The sequence below is a fragment of the Bufo gargarizans genome, chromosome 7, assembly GCF_014858855.1.
Source record: "Bufo gargarizans isolate SCDJY-AF-19 chromosome 7, ASM1485885v1, whole genome shotgun sequence".
Classification (NCBI taxonomy): Eukaryota; Metazoa; Chordata; class Amphibia; order Anura; family Bufonidae; genus Bufo; species Bufo gargarizans.
This window is the reverse complement of record NC_058086.1, coordinates 147,186,330-147,207,832: the sequence shown is the minus strand read 5'-3', so window position 1 is coordinate 147,207,832 and position 21,503 is coordinate 147,186,330.

Sequence of the window (21,503 nt, the reverse complement as noted above, 5' to 3'; positions counted from 1 at the left end):
GCTTGTAGAGCACCTGGATGCTAATTTAATCTACTGAGTGTCAGGAGAGGATAACAGTCCGAGGCACCCTAATCCAAGGATACCAGAACTGACCAAAAGTCTATTAACCAGACCCAAGCAGAGTTTAGCGCAGCAGAGAGAAAGAAATCAGAGTTATTAAGCAAGCCTTTCAGTCCAGCAGAGAAAGAGAGAGCAGAGTTATCAAATTTGCCTGCCAGTTTACGCCAAAGCCTGCTGGAACCAAGAGAAAGCCTGAATGTACGAAAAGCCTGAATATTGTCTGGAATCAAGTTTGCCCAAGTAAAGCTGCTGTTTAAGTTTACCAAGGTCTGGACTCAAATTATTCTTTATCCCCCAACTCAACTATCACCCCTTTATTTTCTTCAGAACCTAAGCCTGGGGTATCCAGGTAGAAGTACCATGACACATAGAGACTATTAAGGGCCGCTCCACACCATTAAAGTGGCATTCCACTTAACCTAAGGGCGCGATAGGGCCCTGGGGGGCAGCGCATTGCATATACATTTTGGGTGTGGCTTAGTTGGGGTGATTGGGTGAACCCTTATGATAGTTAATGGATGGAAAACTCTTGTGCTCTATGTGAGAGCTGAGAAACTTGACATAAAAATGAGATTGAAATGTATTCAGCTACTTAGATCCAGACTGGCTTAGATTTCACATAATGAATGGGCTAAACATATGAGCTAATATAACACACCATGTCCATAGTCATTAATTCTGTCCTGACCACACCTCTCAGATGTAACACTTTGTACAAAATACTACAGATGGGGATGGGGGAATTATTATTGAGTATGAGTGACAGCACCCTCTGTGCTTACAGAACACTGGACAATAGCCAATTTAATTCAATTCAACAGATTCAGAATATAAACTGCTACCAAAAAATGAGCATTTAAAGGTCTGCAAATTAAAATTTTAATTACGTTTTTAGGGTTGATTTAATTATTTATTTTTTACTAGTATTTTTTACTTTACTTTTTATAACAAGGTTTTCTGTTACTGCTCCTGACTACCACATAAATATTCATGCTGTCCAATAATACGCTGGTGGGTTACAATTCACCTTTAGTATCCCAGGATGCCCTGCATTCCGAGCATGCACAGGGCATGGGTGATGAAGTGAGATGCCAAAGCATTATAATTATATGATATGTACATTTAAGTATAAATATTATATATTATAGTAAATATATAAAATACTGTAGTAAAGAAAGATATTAGATGAATGATGGATTCAATTGAGGAGAATATTATTGACTTTCATTCTGACACTTTCAAGGATTACATTTCAAGAATTAAGACAGCGGAATGACATCTACTGACGAGTCCTGGAGATCAGTATAAATGTAGAATCTGTATAGCAGTGCATCAATGACCAGATTTATTAGGTGCAGTAAGTAAAAATGAACAAGCAAAGAGAAGCAACATTTTCAGATGTTCATACACAGTCAAGTCACATTATTATGACCACTTCCTACTTTTGATGTCGGCAGCACATAGCTCATGAAGGAAGTCAGGTGTGAGCTGGCTTGGTGAATATATAAGGAGTGTGATAGACTGTCTGCACGCATATCCCTCATTGATGTCATGGGAAAAAGGGGTGATTTATCAGAGTTGCAAAAAGGGATGATTCTTTTGGGCCAAGGGTTGTAGTATTTCTAAAACTGTGCAGTTTGTGAACTGTTCCTGTGGTGCTTGTGGTGAAAATAAATTGTGAGTGGACAAATGGCACCATTGTCAATAACTGCTGTGTATCACTTGACATTGATGTCAAAGGTGAATGATGGCTACAAAAGTTGTGGGAGGGTGGACCGACATGCTACAGTGGAGAAGCTCATCACCAAAATGAACAGGGGGCAACCAGATGTGTGTCTAAAACAATTCAGTATGGGGCTCCGAAGCAGACGAATGGTCAATGAACCTCTGCTAACGAAGTTGTATCCCCAGAAAAGGCTTCCATTTTTGAGGCAGCATTGGAATTGGACTTCAGATGATTGGCAAAGGGTTGCCTTCTCGATGAGTCACATTTTCTGCTTCATTGAACAGATGGACATTGGCGTGTCAGGGGAGAAACATCAGAGAGCAAACAACGTGCAACCATTGCTGGAAGAACACAAGCTGGTGGTGGCAGTGTTATGATCTGGGGAATGTGTTTGTGTCATTCTCTGGGCCCACTCATCCATGTGGAAGACACTCTCAGCCGATTTGGGTATGAATTCATCATTGCAGATCATGAATACAATACATGCTGATTGTCTTACCTGGATGGGATCTTCCAGCAAAACAATGTGGCATGGCACACTGCTAGAAACATCCGACATTAGTTGGCAGAGTATGACAAAGACTTTCAAGTATTACCCTGGCTCCTAATTCCCCCAGACTTAGGCAATTAAATATCTGTGGGACAACCTCAATCGTTGTGTTCGCTCTAGGGATCCTTCCCCACACAACCTCCAGCAGCTGTGGGACGCACTGCAGTCAGCATGGCTCCAGATACCTGCGACCTACTAGGATCTTATTGAGTAACAACCAGCCTTTCTAGCTGCTGTCTGTGCTGCACATGATGGTTACTTTGAATATTAGCTGGTGATCATATTAATGGGACTCTACTCTGTACATCAATATACAGAAACACATTAGATGAAAGGCAAAAATTCATATACAAGTACACCAGGCGCTACCGGAGCAGCTGATTTCCCTCTCTCTGCTGTGTCATCGCCGGTGGGCTCTATACAGCTGCACGTTTGTAGTATGGCCTTGAAAGGGCCAGGAGCTTGTTAGTAGGTTGGTGCTGCTCAGCTATTGCCTATGGCTGAGCACCTCAAACTACACTGAGCAAAAAATATAAACGCAACACTTTTGGTTTTGCTCCCATTTTGAATGAGCTGAACTCAAAGATCTGAAACATTTTCTACATACACAAAAGACCCATTACTCTCAAATATTTTTCACAAATCTGTCTAAATCTGTGTTAGTGAGCACTTCTCCTTTGCCGAGATAATCCATCCCACCTCCCAGGTGTGGCATATCAAGGGGATGATTAGACAGCATGAATATTGCACAGGTGTGCCTTAGACTACCCACAATAAAAGCTCACCCTGAAATGTGCACAGTTTTGCCTTACTGGGGGGGGGGGGGGGGGGGTAGTCAGAAAACCAGTCAGTCTCTGGTGTAGCCACCATTTGACTCACGCAGTGCAACACATCTCCGTCGCATAGAGTTTATTAGGTTGTTGATTGTGGCCTGTGGATTGTTGGTCCACTCCTCTTCAATAGCTGTGCGAAGTTGCAGAACTGGAACACTCTGTCTTATACGCCAATGCAGAGCATCCCAAACATGCTCAATGGGTGAAATGTCCGGTGAGTATGCTGGCGATGCAAGAACTGGGATGTTTTCAGCTTCCAGGAATTGTGTACAGATCCTTGCAATATGAGATGATGGTCGTGGATGAATGACACAACAATGGGCCTCAGGATCTCATCACGGTATCTCTGTGTATTCAAAATGCCATCAATAAAATGCACCTGTGTTCGTTGTCCATAACATATGCCTGCCCATACCATAACCCCTCCGCCACCATGGGTCATCGATCCACAACGTTGACGTCAGCAAACCGCTCACCCACACAACCCCACACGCTGTCTGCCATCTGCCCTGAACAGTAAAAACCGGGACTCAGAATGCCTCTCCAACGTGCCAGACGCCATCGAATGTGAGCATTTTGCCACTCAAGTCGGATACGACGACGAACTGCAGTCAGGTCCAGACCCCGATGTCAAGGTCTTACCTTGTCCTCATGACACCATTTTGGACATCTGCAGACAGCAGTCTCTTATAATCTCTGAGTGTATCATCACTTGCCTGCTGCCTGGGCATTGCACAATGATGATGTGGCAACACCTGACTATATCAGTCTGCTCAGGCTTTAGGTTCATTGCCCTGACATTTGTTCTCCAAGGTGCATCTCTGGCAGTCTGAGCTCCTTGTGTGTTCTTGTGTATGATCCGGCCTGGCTGACATTTCCTCTGGCTCTCGACCCCACATCGGCAGACGTACCCGCTTTGGATATGACCCCGGCTTGGACGACTACCCGCTTTGGACCTGACCTCGGCTTGGATTGTTGCTGCAGATGTCCGGGTGGCTGGTCTCAGACGATCATGGAGGTGAACATGATGGATGTGGAGGTTTTGGACTGGTGTGGTTACACGTGGTCTGCGGTTTTTAGGTTGGTTGGATGTACTGCCAAATTCTCTGAAACACCTTTAGAGATAGCTTATGGTAGAGAAATGAACATTCATTGCACAGGCAACAGCTCTGGTAAACATTCCTGCAGTCAGCATGCCAATTGTACACTCCCTCAAATGTTGCAACCTCTATGGCATTGTGCTTTGTGATCAAACCGCACAATTCAAAGTGGCCTTTATTGTGGGCAGTCTAAGGCACACCTGTGGAATATTCATGCTAAACAGCACTTTGATATGCAAAAAAATGGAAGGAGGAATATACTGTATGTTGCTAGGGTACAAAAATATATATATATTTTTAGATCCTGTAAAACGGATCCGCAATTGCGGATGACATGCGGATGACATATTGATGCATTCCACATGTCATACGCATTTTTGCGGACCCATTAACTACAATGGGACCACAAACTGCATTTTGCAGACAATAGTAGGACAAGCTCTATTTTTTTTGTGGATCCGCATAACGAAACGGAACAACGGATGTTGAAAGCACAATGAGTCGCACACTGAGTCGTTTATGCAGGCAAGTAACTTATCATTTTTTGGCAGCAGATCATGCTGTCTAAACAACACTCTTCTGCCCAGAAACAATGCAGCTGGATGAGGAGGACTTATGGCAATAGAGATCCCTCGTCTTCATACCTTGGAGGTGATCGCTGCATGTAAATGAACTGCTTCACCCCTACTGAACAAGCATCCAGTTGTCAGGAAGGAACGCTGCCTTCCCAATATATTAGGCTGCTCCTCGGATGTGTAAATCCGCCATTAGGAGCTGCTCATTGACAGCAGTGCAGACATTTGCTTTCAGCATGATGCAATTTGACAGATCCTGAAACAAAATTTCTCATAAAAAACTGAAAAATAAAAAATTGTAAATGCGCAGAAAATAAGCATTTTACAGTTCAAATGAAATATGTAATTACTCTTGGTTAATGTGACACATTAAATATGAGCAACCTAAATGTTGTCTTCATCTCGTTATTTAATTAAGACATTAATGAGTTACGGTACCTGTGAACTGGATTTTACAGAAGAAAAGTAGGAATGAATTAGGCAGGAGCATGGCTGTAATGTGTTCAGCTTTTTTGGACAATTCCAACGATAGTCAAATTTCTTCCATAGATGTACTAAACAAACAATGGAATGAGTGAGTGCATCTGTTAGATATTCACAAAGTACAGCTGAAAAAGACATACCGTATCTTTCGCCATATAAAACGCACTGGCCCATAAGTCGCATCTAGGTTTTTGAGGAGGAAAATAAGAAAATATATTTTTAACCAAAAGGTGTGCTTTTGGTGGGTTTTGAACTAATGGTGGTCTGTGCATGACACTACTATGGGGGATCTGTGGATGGCACTGTTATGGGGGGATCTGTGGTTGACACTGTTATGGAGGGGGATCTGTGGATGGCACTGTTATGGGGGGTGAATCTGTGGATGGTACTGCTATATATGTGTCACCCACAGATACCCCACCCCATAACAGTGCCAACCACATATCCCCTACCCCATAATAGTGGCATCCACAGATGCCCTAATATACCGGAGCTAAACCTGTGGGAGTGGCATGCAAATGCAGCGGGGCCGGTGCGGTCACTGTACTCCGGCCCCGCCGCTCACTCACTGCTTTATTGACTAAACCTTTTATATTAATAACCTTAATTTAAGTTCCGATCCCGAGCCCCATCTGTACTACATACTAAATGTCTTGTAGCAGGCAGAGCAGGGCGGGCGGCCGGCCAGAACTTACTGATGTCACGTGACGTGCATGCGCCGCCTACTTTATGAATGAAGTAGGTGGCGCAGGCACATGATGTCAGTGAGTTACTGCCGGCCGCCCGCCTTGCACTGCCTGCTACAGGACATTTAGTAAGTAGTACAGATGGGGCTGGGGATCGGAACTTAAATTAAGGTTATTAATATAAAATGTTTAGTCAATAAAGCAGTGAGTGAGCGGCGGGGCCGGAGTACAGTGACCGCACCGTCCCCGCTGCATTTGCATGACACCGGCCCCTCTTTCCTCCCCCTCCAGCTGATACATCGCAGACTGCGATGTAAAATGGCAGCATTCGCCCCATAAGACGCAGGGGCATTTCCCCCCCACTTTTGGGGGAAAAAGTGCGTCTTATGGAGCGAAAAATACTGTATGAACTTTTTCCAGGTCTTACCTTGTCCTCATGGTGGTGCTATTTTGGACATCTGCAGACTGCAGTCTCTTATGACCTCTGAGTGCATCATCACTTGCCTGCTGCCTGGGTGGCAGGCAAGTGATGCTCAGGCTTCAGGTTCATTGCCCTTGCGTTTGTTCTCCAAGGTGCATCTCTGGCAGTCTGAGCTCCTTGTGTGTTCCTGTGTATGATCCAGCCTGGCTGACGTTTCCTTTGGCTCTTGACCCTGTATCGACAGACATACTCGCTTTAGATCTGACCCCGGCTTGGATGACTACCCGCTTTGGACCTGCCCCCGGCTTGAATTGTTGCTGCAGCTGTCCGGGTGGCTGGTCTCAGACGATCATGTGATGAATACCACCCCTCGTGTCCGCTGACGTCAACCACGTCGAGCTCACGAGACCTGGTATGATCACGGGGTTTACCAAAAACGTGAAATTACGCCCTCCAGAGGAGCACGTAAGGTCAGGCTGGTATAGTTTACACACACACCTCCTGTCCACGCGGGCACAGAGAGGCAACAAGCTGGAAGGGCCTTTTCACTGCCGCAGTGAAAACAGCCCACACTCAGCCCGGGTAACTGCCACCAGTTTCTCGTTTGATATAAGCCCGGTCCGCTAACGGGATTATATAGGGTCAGAAACCAACCCGCGGTAGCTTATAACTAGGCCAAAACACGGACGTGGGGATTCGTGATCGAGATACAAGATAGCACAAGATTAAATTATAGATTTAATCGCTATAAGAGCACACTAGATATAACACACTATACACAGACAATATATATACAGTGGTCTGAGGTTACAGATTACAGGGTATATGGTTACAATAGGATTAAGCAGGGTGAAAGTAAGTTACCAAGTATGATGAAAGTTCCTTGGCGATGTCCTGAATCGGAGGCCACACGAGGGGCTGTGCTCTCCTGCTATTTCCTGGGTCCCTCTAAACACATGTGTAGCATGTGACCCCTCTTCAGAAAAAGACGCCCCCTACTTGCTGGCACCAGGCTTTTAACCTGGAGCTGGCCCACCCCCTCCCTGCCTCCGGGAGGGGTCAACTCCCCCTCTTCTGGGCTGACGGTGAATGACCCACAAAACCCTTTAGGGGTCATAGCTCCAGACCAGAGGGTCACAGGGAGATGATTCTGGGACTAATGGACCTGCCTGGGTTCCGGCTACAAGTAGAGCCCAAACCTGGTACCGGTAGGTGGCTTCTATGGGGAGATATGGGTATCTCCCTACCCCGACTGGGTACGAGTAAACCAAGACCATGGGACCGTACCTCGTGGCCACCGGGACACAAATATGTATCCGGTTTGCGCCTGCGATGGCCAGGTGATTCATAATTCCTTATGAGAGGTAGGTGCCAATATGTCTAGGAAATCTCATTGATCCAGGCCAAAGCAGATACCCCCTGCTGGGGGGTTTTCCTGCAGATTCAGCTGGCTCCAAACTGGTGCATGGAGGTGTGAACTTTTCCTTGAAGCAGGGCCCTCCTGTGGAGTTCCTTACCTCTGCAATCTGTCAGCACATGGGGGGTGTAAACTTATTTTGCATGTACCCTGAGTCATGCCAAGAGATGCATAAAATTACAATCAGGGCTGGGGGGGCTTTGAAGCAGGGAAATCCCTACCTCTGCTGTCTGTCAGCAAATGGGGGGTGTGAGGACATGGCTGACAGTAAATTTTAATCCATATTCCTCACACCTCCCCCTTTTAGAGGGCGCCAGGGGGCAGCACATTCCTGTGCTCCCCCGTGCGCCCATCCGCCCCCTCTCCTTGTCGGGATAGCCCATCGGCGTTCCCGTGGTCACGGCCCCTTTTGTGGCGAATGGTCAAGTGATACTGCTGGAGAGCTAGGCTCCAGCGTAGCAGCCTCCCATTCGTCCCGGATACGGTGTTTAACCAACTGAGGGGGTTGTGGTCAGTCTCCACCGTGAAGCGGCGCCCGTATAAATACGGCTGCAACCGTTGCAGTGCCCAGACAATTGCCAGGCACTCCTTCTCCATTGTGGAGTACGCCACCTCCCTCGGCAGGAGCTTCCGACTCAGGTACAGAACAGGGTGTTCCTGGCCCGTAGTGTCAACCTGGCTGAGTACGGCACCGAGGCCGAAATCACTGGCGTCAGTCTGCACTATAAACGGCAGCGTAAAGTCGGCCGCCTGGAGTACAGGGAAGCTCGAGAGGGCGGCCTTCAGCGCTCGGAAGGCCGTCTCGCAGTCGTTCGTCCAATCGACTGCGGAGGGCAGCTTCTTCTTGGTGAGGACATCACCTGTTTCTTGGTCCTGGGGGTGGGCCAGGATGCGATAGCATCCACTTTCCCGGGCTCTGGCTTAAGGGTCCCCCCGCCTACCCGGTGCCCCAGGTAGTGGACCTCGCTCATGCCCAGCTGGCACTTTTCCGGCTTGATGGTCAAGCCTGCCTGGTGGATCCGCCCCAGCACCTGCGTCAGGTGCTGCAGGTGATCCTCCCAGGTGGGACTGAAGACGGCAATGTCATCCAGGTACGCGGCCGCGTACCTTTCGAGTCCCTTAAGCAGCGTGTTGACCATCCGCTGAAAAGTGGCAGGGGCATTCTTCATGCCGAACGGCATCACTGTGGATTCGTACAATCCAAAGGGGGTGATGAAGGCAGAGCGTTCCCGCGCCTCCGGGGTCAGGGGAATCTGCCAGTACCCCCGGCTCAGATCCATGATGGTCAGGTACTGGGCCCCCATGTCCAGGAGGGTTTCCTCTTCCCCCTCCTCGGGGAGGTTGCAGACAGGGAGGGCACATTCCCCCCTCTCATGATGGGCCTTCATCATGTTCACGTGGAAGGCCTTCCGCCTTCCTCGGGCGTGGTCCAGGGTGACCAGGTACGTCACGGCATTGAGGCGCTGATGCACGAGGTACGGGCCTTCCCAGGCCGCCTGAAGCTTGTCCTGAGGTACGGGGACCAGTACCCATACCTTCTGACCCACCTGGTAGGTCCTCTCACAAGCGTTCTGGTCATACCATCGCTTCTGGTCGGCCTGGGCCCGCTCCATATTATCGTGCACCAGCTGCGACAAGGCCTGCATCTTGTTCCGGAAGCGCATGACATACTCGACGACCGACACTCCAGGGGTGACTACCTCTCCCTCCCAGGCCTCTTTCACCAGAGCCAGGGGCCCCCGCACACGTCGCCCGTACAGGAGCTCGAAGGGGGAGAACCCCGTGGAGGCCTGTGGGACCTCTCGGTAAGCAAACAGCAGATGTGGGAGGTACCGCTCCCAGTCACGCCCGTGGTAGTCGACCAACATCCTAAGCATCTGCTTTAAGGTGCCATTAAATCGTTCACACAGGCCGTTTGTCTGTGGGTGGTACGGGCTGGTCACCAGATGTTGCACCTGTGTTTGCTTACAGAGGGACTCCATCAATTGCGACATGAACTGGGTCCCCCGGTCGGTGAGCATTTCCTGGGGAAAGCCCACTCTGGAGAAAATCTCCAGCAAAGCAGTAGCCACCTTGTCGGCCCGAATGGATGACAAGGCTACCGCCTCCGGGTACCGGGTGGCATAGTCTACTACCGTCAATATGAAGCGTTTCCCGGAGCTGCTGGGAATGGACAGCGGTCCAATTAGATCCACAGCCACCCTCCTGAAAGGCTCTTCAATTATGGGCAGCGTTACCAGTGGGGCTTTGGGGCGTCTCCCCGCCTTCCCCACCCGCTGGCAGGTGTCACATGAACGGCAGTAGGCAACCACATCAGCCCCCATCTTTGGCCAGTAGAAATGCTGGGCTAATCTGGCCCTTGTCTTAGCGATCCCTAGGTGTCCAGCCATCGGAATCTCATGCGCCACCTGCAACAACTCCTTCCTGAACTGATAGGGTACCACTAGCTGTTGGTCCCTAGGCCACGCCTCCTGTGAGCCCGGCTGGACCGTGACCCGGTACAGCCGTCCTTGGTCCCAGACCATCCGCTCGAGGTCTGAGTCCGAGGGGGGCTGTTCCGCTTGCTCCTTGAGAGCGTTCAGGCTGGCGTCAGCCGCTAACGCTGCCTGAAACTCCTGACTGGACATGGCCAGAATAGACGAGACTGCCACGTCCCCTGTCAGGTCCCTGGGACCTGTCTCCTGGCCTCCCTCTGACTCCCAGTGGGGGAGGAACACTGCACTGAGAGTTCACCTGGCAGTCCTACTTCTCCTGGGACAGCCCTGACCTCATTTGCATCCTCCCCCCCTGCAGCTGTCTGCCCCCTGCTTGTCCCCCCAGTCACCACACTGGAGGACAACAGGGTCCAGCAGGCTTGCTGGCTACACCCTGGGGCTTCCGCCCAGCTGACAGGAATGACCCCCTCCCCACTGAGGGGAGGGGCACACATTACATCCCCCACATCCCCATCAACATGCATAATAGGTACATTCACAGTATTATCAGGGGGGGACATCACATCACATTCTGGGGAATCGGACCTTGGGGTGTCAGCGGCCACGTACTTAGACACAAGCCGCCCCAGGTCCGTCCCCAGCAAAACACTGGCGGGGATATTTGCGGATACCCCCACCTCCCTTACCCCTCGACCGGCGCCCCAGTCCAGATAGACCTTGGCGACGGGCAGCGCCGGTTCCACTCCTCCAATCCCGGAGACAGTGAGGGATCTCCCGGGCAGTAAATCATAGGGTGTCACCAGTTCAGGCCGTACCAGTGTCATTTCAGCGCCGGTGTCTCTAAGTCCCATGGCCACGGCCTGGCCCACGGTGACCGGTTGAACATTGTCAAGGGACCTCCCACCACCCCCACCCACACACAACACAGTGGACGGTCTCCGGGTTGATGACTGGGACGGATCCCTCGGGCGCTGGGGACACATGGCTTGGAAGTGTCCTGGCTGCTTACACAGGTGACAAAGTCGGGGTTCCCCCACCGACGTGGAAAGTGCAGCAGGGGCCGGTGCCCACTTGGGCCTAGGGGCAGGGGTAGCAGGTGCAGCGTGCGTCTTACCCCCTCTCCAGCCGACAGGTTTCCGGGCCTCTGAAGTCCTGTTGTTGGTGTATTCATCGGCCAGGGCTGCTGTTGCGGAGGCCCCCTTTGGCTTCCGGTCACGGAGGTACTGCTGGAGATCCTCTGGGCAGTTCCACAAGAACTGTTCTGTGGCGATGAGCTCCTTCAGCTGCTGGACGGTGGAGAGCTCCAATCCTGTGGTCCATTGGTCGACCGCTCTCAGCAAGGCCCGCATGTGATCAGCCCAGCTCTGGGTAGAACCCCGGTGCAAATTCCTGAGCCTTTTCCGGTACGACTCAGGGGTTAAGTTATACTGCCTGACCAGAGCCTGTTTGATGTCCTCATAGCTCAGGATGGTCTCGCTGGGCAGGTACCCGAAGATTTCAAGGGCTTTTCCCCTGAGCCGTGGCGTGAGGAATCTGACCCACTGGTCCTCTGGCAGTTGGTATTGATGGCAGGCTGTCTCAAATGCCAACAAAAAGGTGTCCAGGTCCCCATCTTTGTCCAGTAGGGGAAAGTCCTCCGCCCGCAGTTTGGGAATCCGGACCTCTGGAGACTCACATTGGGCTGGGGAGGGCTGCTGGAATTGAAGCTTCAGCTGGAGCATTTGTAGCTGGTGCTCACGCTCGGCCTGGGCTTGCTCGCGACGTTCTGCAGCCTCTGCTCGCTCGCGACGCTCTGCAGCCTCTGCTTGCTCGCGACGCTCTGCAGCTGCCAGTAGGAGCTCAGAGGCTGCCTGGTCTCCAGCCTGGAGACGGTCCATGGCAGCTTGTAGGAGAGCAGCTGAGCCAGCTTGGCTGGGGGGATGGGCAGGTGGATTGAGGCCCGCCGCAGACCTCACCTCTGGCGACTGGCTCCTTGGGGAGCTTTGGATGTGCTCCCCCTCGCCTTCCACCTCCTCTCCGCCCCCAATTAAAGCATCGGCCATCTCCTTCGATTTGCTCCTTGTGATACTGGCCGGCATTGCAACGGATGGTCACTGACACCACTGCAACCTGATGCACACACACCTTATTGTATCTGCCCTCAGACTGTCTAGTGTTGAACTGATCTTAAGACTCCAGCAGCAAGAGCTACTGCTGGTCGTCTTTAGTGTCTGGAAGTATGGGTCTCACACTCACACACACTAGTATCTCGATCCCACTGCTGCCACCAATATGTGATGAATACCACCCCTCGTGTCCGCTGACGTCAACCACGTCGAGCTCACGAGACCTGGTATGATCACGGGGTTTACCAAAAACGTGAAGTTACGCCCTCCAGAGGAGCACGTAAGGTCAGGCTGGTATAGTTTACACACACACCTCCTGTCCACGCGGGCACAGAGAGGCAACAAGCTGGAAGGGCCTTTTCACTGCCGCAGTGAAAACAGCCCACACTCAGCCCGGGTAACTGCCACCAGTTTCTCGTTTGATATAAGCCCGGTCCGCTAACGGGATTATATAGGGTCAGAAACCAACCCGCGGTAGCTTATAACTAGGCCAAAACACGGACGTGGGGATTCGTGATCGAGATACAAGATAGCACAAGATTAAATTATAGATTTAATCGCTATAAGAGCACACTAGATATAACACACTATACACAGACAATATATATACAGTGGTCTGAGGTTACAGATTACAGGGTATATGGTTACAATAGGATTAAGCAGGGTGAAAGTAAGTTACCAAGTATGATGAAAGTTCCTTGGCGATGTCCTGAATCGGAGGCCACACGAGGGGCTGTGCTCTCCTGCTATTTCCTGGGTCCCTCTAAACACATGTGTAGCATGTGACCCCTCTTCAGAAAAAGACGCCCCCTACTTGCTGGCACCAGGCTTTTAACCTGGAGCTGGCCCACCCCCTCCCTGCCTCCGGGAGGGGTCAACTCCCCCTCTTCTGGGCTGACGGTGAATGACCCACAAAACCCTTTAGGGGTCATAGCTCCAGACCAGAGGGTCACAGGGAGATGATTCTGGGACTAATGGACCTGCCTGGGTTCCGGCTACAAGTAGAGCCCAAACCTGGTACCGGTAGGTGGCTTCTATGGGGAGATATGGGTATCTCCCTACCCCGACTGGGTACGAGTAAACCAAGACCATGGGACCGTACCTCGTGGCCACCGGGACACAAATATGTATCCGGTTTGCGCCTGCGATGGCCAGGTGATTCATAATTCCTTATGAGAGGTAGGTGCCAATATGTCTAGGAAATCTCATTGATCCAGGCCAAAGCAGATACCCCCTGCTGGGGGGTTTTCCTGCAGATTCAGCTGGCTCCAAACTGGTGCATGGAGGTGTGAACTTTTCCTTGAAGCAGGGCCCTCCTGTGGAGTTCCTTACCTCTGCAATCTGTCAGCACATGGGGGGTGTAAACTTATTTTGCATGTACCCTGAGTCATGCCAAGAGATGCATAAAATTACAATCAGGGCTGGGGGGGCTTTGAAGCAGGGAAATCCCTACCTCTGCTGTCTGTCAGCAAATGGGGGGTGTGAGGACATGGCTGACAGTAAATTTTAATCCATATTCCTCACAATCATAGAGGTGAACATGCTGGATATGGAGGTCCTGGGCTGGCGTGATTACACGTGATCTGCGGTTGTGAGGTGGGTTGGATGTACTGCCAAATTCTCTGAAACGCCTTTGGAGATGGCTTATGGTAGAGAAATGAACATTCATTGCACGGGCACCAGCTCTTGCAGTCAGCATGCCAATTGCATGCTCCCTCAAACGTTGCAACATCTGTGGCATTGTGCTGTGTGATCAAACTGCACATTTCAGAGTGGCCTTTTATTGTGGGCAGTCCAAGGCACACTTTGCAATATTCATGCTGTCTAATCAGCACCTTGATATGCCACACCTGTGAGGTGGGATGGATTATTTCGGCAGATTTTTGAACAATATTTGAGAGTAATGAGTCTTTTGTGTATGTGGAAAATGTTTCAGATCTTTGAGTTCAGCTAATGCAAAATGGGAGCAAAACCGAAAGTGTTGCGTTTATATTTTTGTTCAGTGCAGATTGAGCTATAATGAGTTTTTATAAGGTCAAAGAGCAGATATAAGGAGCCCGTCAGCTCCCTGCCCGAAAGAGCAGAAAGAAAATACAGATAGTGCTAGTAGATTAACTCAAAGCTGTGTAGGGAAAACAACTCATCATTTTTAATAAAGACCAATTGAAAAAAGGATTTTGAGCTCAAAATAAGTTCAATGCAATAATAAAAAAAATTGCCACCAACGGTGTACATAGCTTTTAAGTTTGTGGGTGTAATGTGAAAAAATGCTGAAAAAGCTCAAGGGGAATTAATGCTTTTGCAAGGCACAGCATTCAAACCACAGTTCTGTATATTTGTTTTAAGATATCAGCTCATCCTTTCTTGAATTCATTATTACTGCAGTGACCACATCCTGCGGTAGACTATTCCACACATCTTGTTACCTCTGAGACTGAACATTTTCTATTCTAGATGAAGGCAGAGCCCCCTTGTCTTTTAAGAGGATTTTACATAGTACAAGTTTTACTTATTTTTGTATATATACAGTATATATTTTATATATACAAATATATCCCCCTCTTAGACATCTCAAAAGTACAGTAAATTTGATTGTGCGACTAAACAAAGACAAGTGCAAAGTATACTTCCAGAACATATACGGTAGATGTGGCACTTGCGTCCTCTGCCTACTATTGTCCCGCTCATGTTTGTGGCCACAGGCAGCACGCTACTCACCTAGCTGGCCTCTTCTTTCTGCTGACAGTCTGGACCCACTCTCATTCTTCCTCCAGCTAGTGACTATCCAGGGTGCCAGAGCTGAAAGGGCATCTGTCGGCAGATTTGTACCTATGACACTGACTGACCTGTTACATGTGCACTTGGCAGCTGAAGGCATCTGTGTTGGTCACATGTTCCCACATTGCTGAAAAAAATTAAGCTTTAATATATGCAAATTATCCTCTAGGAGCAATTGTTACAGAAGGTGTACAGGAAACAAGACAATACAAAATGAATATATGACTCACTGGATCCAAAACAAAGGAACAAAAAGGGAGACCCCTGCATAAGACCTGGCACTCTCCCTGACTGCTCAGCCTATGCGAACATCCCAATGGTAGATGATCGCATATCCTCGTACCTCGACTGTATAACACCTGAACACCCTATAATAGTGAGGGGACACGACCAGCGGCTCTCTACACTAGACACGAAGGGAGTCAGGGTCACCTGGGATCCAGCAAACAGAAAATCACAAATTAATGTACAACACTTATCTTGTAGAAGACTGGGAAATAGGATCAGCATGCACACACACTCCAGGAAGTTGTATAAACCGCACACTAATGCATTATGGGGAGGAATTTAAAGGGATGCAATCAGTCCAACTACATGACAGCTGAGAGAGGCTAACGAGAAGAGGAACTGAAAACCGAAACAAAGGAAGCTCAAGGAGGAGGTTCTGAAAGGCATCTGTCAGAGCTTCTCAGATGTCTGGTTGTGACAGTACCCCTCCCTCTACGAGTGGACTCCGGACACTCAAAGCCCACCTTCTCAGGATGGGACCTATGGAAAGCCCTGATGAGATAAGTGGCCTTAATGTCCGTCACTGGGACCCACATCCTCTCCTCAGGACCATAACCCTCCCAATGAACGAGGTACTGGAGAGAACCGCGGACAACACGAGAATCCACAATCCTAGAGACCTGAAATTCAAGATTACCATCAACCATAATCGGAGGAGGAGGCAAAGGCGAGGGTACAATGGGTTGAACATAAGGTTTTATTAAGGACTTATGAAAAACATTATGGATCTTCCAAGTCTGAGGAAGATCAAGACGGTAGGCAACAGGATTGATGAAAGACAGGATTTTGTAAGGCCCAATAAACTTAGGACCCAACTTCCAGGAGGGAACCTCCAATTTGATATTCTTGGGAGACAACCACACCAGATCACCAACATTCAGGTCCGGACCAGGCACACGTCTCTTATCTGCCACACGCTTATATCTCTCAATCATGCTCTTTAGATTATCCTGAATCTTTTGCCAAATAGATGACAAAGACGAGGAGAATCTGTCCTCATCAGGTAAACCAGAAGACCCCTCTCCCGAGAATGTCCCAAACTGCGGATGAAACCCATATGCACCAAAAAATGGTGACTGATCAGAGGACTCCTGATGACGGTTATTTAAAGCAAACTCAGCAAGGGACAAAAAAGAACGCCAATCCTCCTGATTCTCCGCCACAAAACAGCGCAGATATGTCTCCAGATTCTGATTGACGCGCTCTGTCTGGCCATTCGACTGCGGGTGGAAAGCAGAAGAGAATGACAACCGAACCCCCAAGCGAGAACAGAAAGCCTTCCAGAATCTGGAAACAAACTGCGTGCCCCTATCAGAGACTATATCTGAAGGAATACCATACAATTTGACAATGTGATCAATAAATGCCTGCGCCAGCGTCTTAGCATTGGGCAAGCCAGGAAAAGGGATGAAATGCACCATTTTTCTGAAACGGTCCACCACCACCAGAATCACAGTCTTCCCCGAGGAACGAGGCAGGTTCGTTATGAAGTCCATGGACAGATGTGTCCAAGGACAGGAAGGAATGGGTAAGGGAAGGAGAGGACCTGATGGCCGTGAATGAGGGACTTTGGCACGAGCGCAAGTCTCGCAGGCTGCCACAAAACCCTCAACCGACTTACAAAGTGCAGGCCACCAGAATCTCCGAGCGATGAGATCCACTGTGGCTCTTGCCTCCGGGTGCCCAGCAAGGACAGTATCGTGGTGTTCCTTAAAAATCTTGTGTCTTAAAGCGAGAGGCACAAACAACCTCCCAGGAGGACAAATATCAGGAGCCTCTGACTGGGCTACCTGCACCTCTGCCTCCAATTCAGGATAAAGAGCAGAGACCACCACACCTTCAGCCAAAATGGGACCCGGGTCTTCAAAATTCCCACCTCCCGGAAAACAACGTGACAGGGCATCTGCCTTCACATTCTTAACCCCAGGGCGGAACGTGACAACAAAATTAAACCTTGAAAAGAACAAAGACCATCTGGCCTGTCTTGGGTTCAGAAGCTTGGCTGACTCCAAGTAGGCCAGATTTTTATGGTCAGTAAACACGGTAATAGGGTGTCTGGCTCCCTCTAGCCAATGGCGCCATTCCTCAAAAGCCAACTTGATGGCCAACAACTCCCTATCTCCCACATCGTAATTTCTCTCTGCGGAGGAGAGTTTCTTCGAGAAAAAGGCACACGGTCGCCATTTGGCAGTAGAGGAACCCTGAGACAAGACCGCCCCCACAACCACCTCAGAAGCATCAACCTCAACTATGAAGGGTAGAGAAATATCAGGTTGTACCAAGATGGGAGCGGAAGCAAAACTCTCCTTGATATTAGAAAAGGCCTTACGCGCCTCTACTGACCAGGAAGAAAAATCTACCCCCTTTCTGGTCATATCAGTGAGTGGTTTAACAACAGAGGAATAATTCAAAATAAACTTCCTGTAATAATTGGCAAAGCACAAAAAACGCATCAGCGCCTTCTGATTCTCAGGAAGCTCCCACTCAAGCACAGCGCGGACCTTCTCGGGGTCCATGCGAAAACCAGAAGTGGAGAGAAGAAACCCCAGAAATTGAATTTCTGGAACCGCAAACACACATTTTTCCAGTTTCGCATATAATTTATTCTCCTGCAGGATGAGCAAGACCTGACGTAAGTGTTCCTTATGAGTTTTGAAATCAGGAGAAAAAATCTAAATGTCATCCAAATACACTAATACAAATTTTCCCATTAAATGATAAAAAATGCTGTTCACGAAATGCTAAAAAACGGCTGGGGCATTCAACAAACCAAAAGGCATAACCAAATTCTCAAAATGGCCCTCAGGGGTATTAAAGGCCGTCTTCCATTCATCTCCTTCTCTGACCCTGACCAGGTTGTATGCCCCTCTTAGATCTAATTGGGAAAAGACTTTAGCCCCAACAATCTGGTTAAACAGGTCCGGGATCAGAGGAAGCGGATAAGGGTCACGAATAGTGATACTGTTAAGCTCCCTGAAATCCAGACAAGGTCTCAAAGAACCATCTTTTTTCTTAACAAAGAAAAAACCAGCGGCAACAGGTGACTTCGACTGTCGTATGTGTCCTTTTCTCAGACTCTCAGAGATATAAGCACGCATAGCGACCCTTTCAGGTTGGGAAAGATTGTATAAACGAGATTTAGGCAGCTTGGCGCCTGGGATGAGATTAATAGGGCAATCGTACTCCCTGTGTGGGGGCAAATCCTGAACTCCACTCTCAGAGAAGACATCCCCGAAAATTCAGAGAGAAAAGATGGTACAGTCTTAGTAGAAACCTCAGAAACAGATGTCGTGTGGCAATTCTCTCTGCAAAAGTCACTCCAACCATTTATTTGCCTTGCTTGCCAATCAATGGTGGGGTTATGTTTAGTGAGCCAGGGTAGCCCCAACACAAGAGGAGTAGGCAATCCGCTAAGGACGAAACATGACACATCCTCAACATGAGCATCACTCACAATTAAACGGATATTGTGAACTATGCCCTTTAATGATTTCTGAGAAAGTGGAGCGGAATCAATAGCAAAAACAGGAATATCCTTTCCCAAAGTGCATACCTGGAAACCATGAGTTATCGCAAATTGATTATCAATGAGATTGACAGCTGCTCCACTATCAACAAAAATCTCACAAAAAATGTTCTTGCTCTTTAGCGCCACCCTGGCAGGCAGGACAAAACGGGAACTACAAGAAAACGGAAAACCTTAAATTTCCCCCTCAACCCTGCCAATAGTAACAGATAGAACATTTTTAAAAGATCTTTTCCTGTTTGTTTCTTTATTACTCCCAAAAAACTGCCTGAATCTCCTAGAGGGACAAACATTTGCCAAATGATTTATACCTCCACAACAAAAACAAACCTTCCCATGCGGGCTGAATCTTCTATTGTCAGAGGCAATCAACCCCAGCTGCATGGGCTCCTGCTCAGAAGGGGCTGACAGCGACTGAGACCCCTGCGCACAGAATGAGACCGCCGCACTGTCCTGGGATTGAGTATGACAGGAAGGAGTGATCTCTCCTCTCTCTCTAAGACGCCTGTCAATACGAACGGCCTGAGACATAGCAGAGTCCAAGGAGATAGGCCTCTCATGAAAGGCAAATGCATCTTTCAATCCCTCTGAAAGACCATGGCAAAATTGACTTCGGAGTGCAGCATCATTCCAACCAGTATCAGCTGCCCATCTCCAAAATTCTGAGCAGTATATCTCTGCGGATTGTTTACCCTGGCATAACAGACATAGTCTAGACTCAGCCAAAGCAATACGATCCGGATCATCATATATCTGACCCAGGGCTAAAAAGAATTCATCCACTGAGCTGAAGGGCCGTGCCCCCACCGGCAGTGGTAAGGCCCACGACTGAGCGTTACCCCTGAGCAGCGATATAATGATCCCCACCCTCCGTTCCTCATCACCAGAGGAATGGGGAAGAAGGCGAAAATGGAGTTTGCAAGCCTCTCTAAAACGCACAAATTTCTCACTACCCCCGGAGAACGTATCCGGGAGCGAGATCTTAGGCTCAGAACAAACTCCATGAACGCAAGCTGAACCGGTCACTTTAAACTGAGAAAGAGTCTTACGGAGATCAGCTACCTCCAATGAAAGACCCTGGAAGAGTTCAGTCAAAAGTGAAACCGGATGCTTGAGACGGTTTTGGCGGTTTATAATGTCACGGAAGGTGTACAGGAAACAAGACAATACAAAATGAATATATGACTCACTGGATCCAAAACTAAGGAACAAAAAGGGAGACCCCTGCATAAGACCTGGCACTCTCCCTGACTGCTCAGCCTATGCGAACATCCCAATGGTAGATGATCGCATATCCTCGTACCTCGACTGTATAACACCTGAACACCCTATAATAGTGAGGGGACACGACCACCGGCTCCCTACACTAGACACAGAGGGAGTCAGGGTCACCTGGGATCTAGCAAACAGAAAATCACAAATAAATGTACAACACTTATCTTGTAGAAGACTGGGAAATAGGATCAGCATGCACACACACTCCAGGAAGTTGTATAAACCGCACACTAATGCATTATGGGGAGGAATTTAAAGGGATGCAATCAGTCCAACTACATGACAGCTGAGAGAGGCTAACGAGATGAGGAACTGAAAACCAAAACAAAGGAAGCTCAAGGAGGAGGTTCTGAAAGGCATCTGTCAGAGCTTCTCAGATGTCTGGTGGTGACAGCAATAGGCTCAGCTCTCTCTACAATGGCAGTGCCCTCCTTTGCTCCTAGAGGCTCATTTGCATATATTCAAACATAATTTTTCTCAGTAATGTGGGCATCAACACAGATGCCTTCAGCTGCCAAGCGCACATGTAACGGGTCAGCCAGTATTATAGGTACAAATCTGTTGACAGAGGCTCTTTAAAGTGTTTTCTGCAGGCCTCAGCCTGCATGCATTGTTAGGGGCCTCCAGGCCCATTTTGTTGGGTGTGTGCGCTCGTGCTTGGCCTCATAAATGCATTGGCCCATTTTATATATGGGGGCATATCGCTAGGATATGCCCCCACCTGTCTCACTGGTGCGGGTGCATGTGCAGCTGCTCTCCATTCATTTATATGGGAAATGCTGCCACTGTTCTGTTCACTTATTTGGGGATGACAGAAATAGCCGAGCCAGCCAAGCCAGGGTTATTTTCGCCACTCCCATAGAAATGAATGAACGGCGGCCACGTATGTGCGGTGCACCCTTCTTCACTTTGCGAGCTCTGCTGTAAAGATAGGCACAGGTCACAAAGTGATACCTGCACCTGTCAGACATTGGGGGCATATCCTAGTGATAAGCCCCCAATATACAAGATGGGCCAACCTCTTTATTGGGACACATTCTGCACCAGCCTATGGCTGGCTGTCCCTGGGTATATTAGGCACCTTTCAGAGAAGGAGGGGGCCTGAACTTAGGTTCATAGTCTCTGATGTATTCCCCAAAAAATGATTCTAGAGAATCTGAAACTTTAGTTATTAATTTTAGACACATTGAAGGAGGATCACTTGAACCCTGGCAGGACTCTGGCAGGTGGACTTGACCATAATGC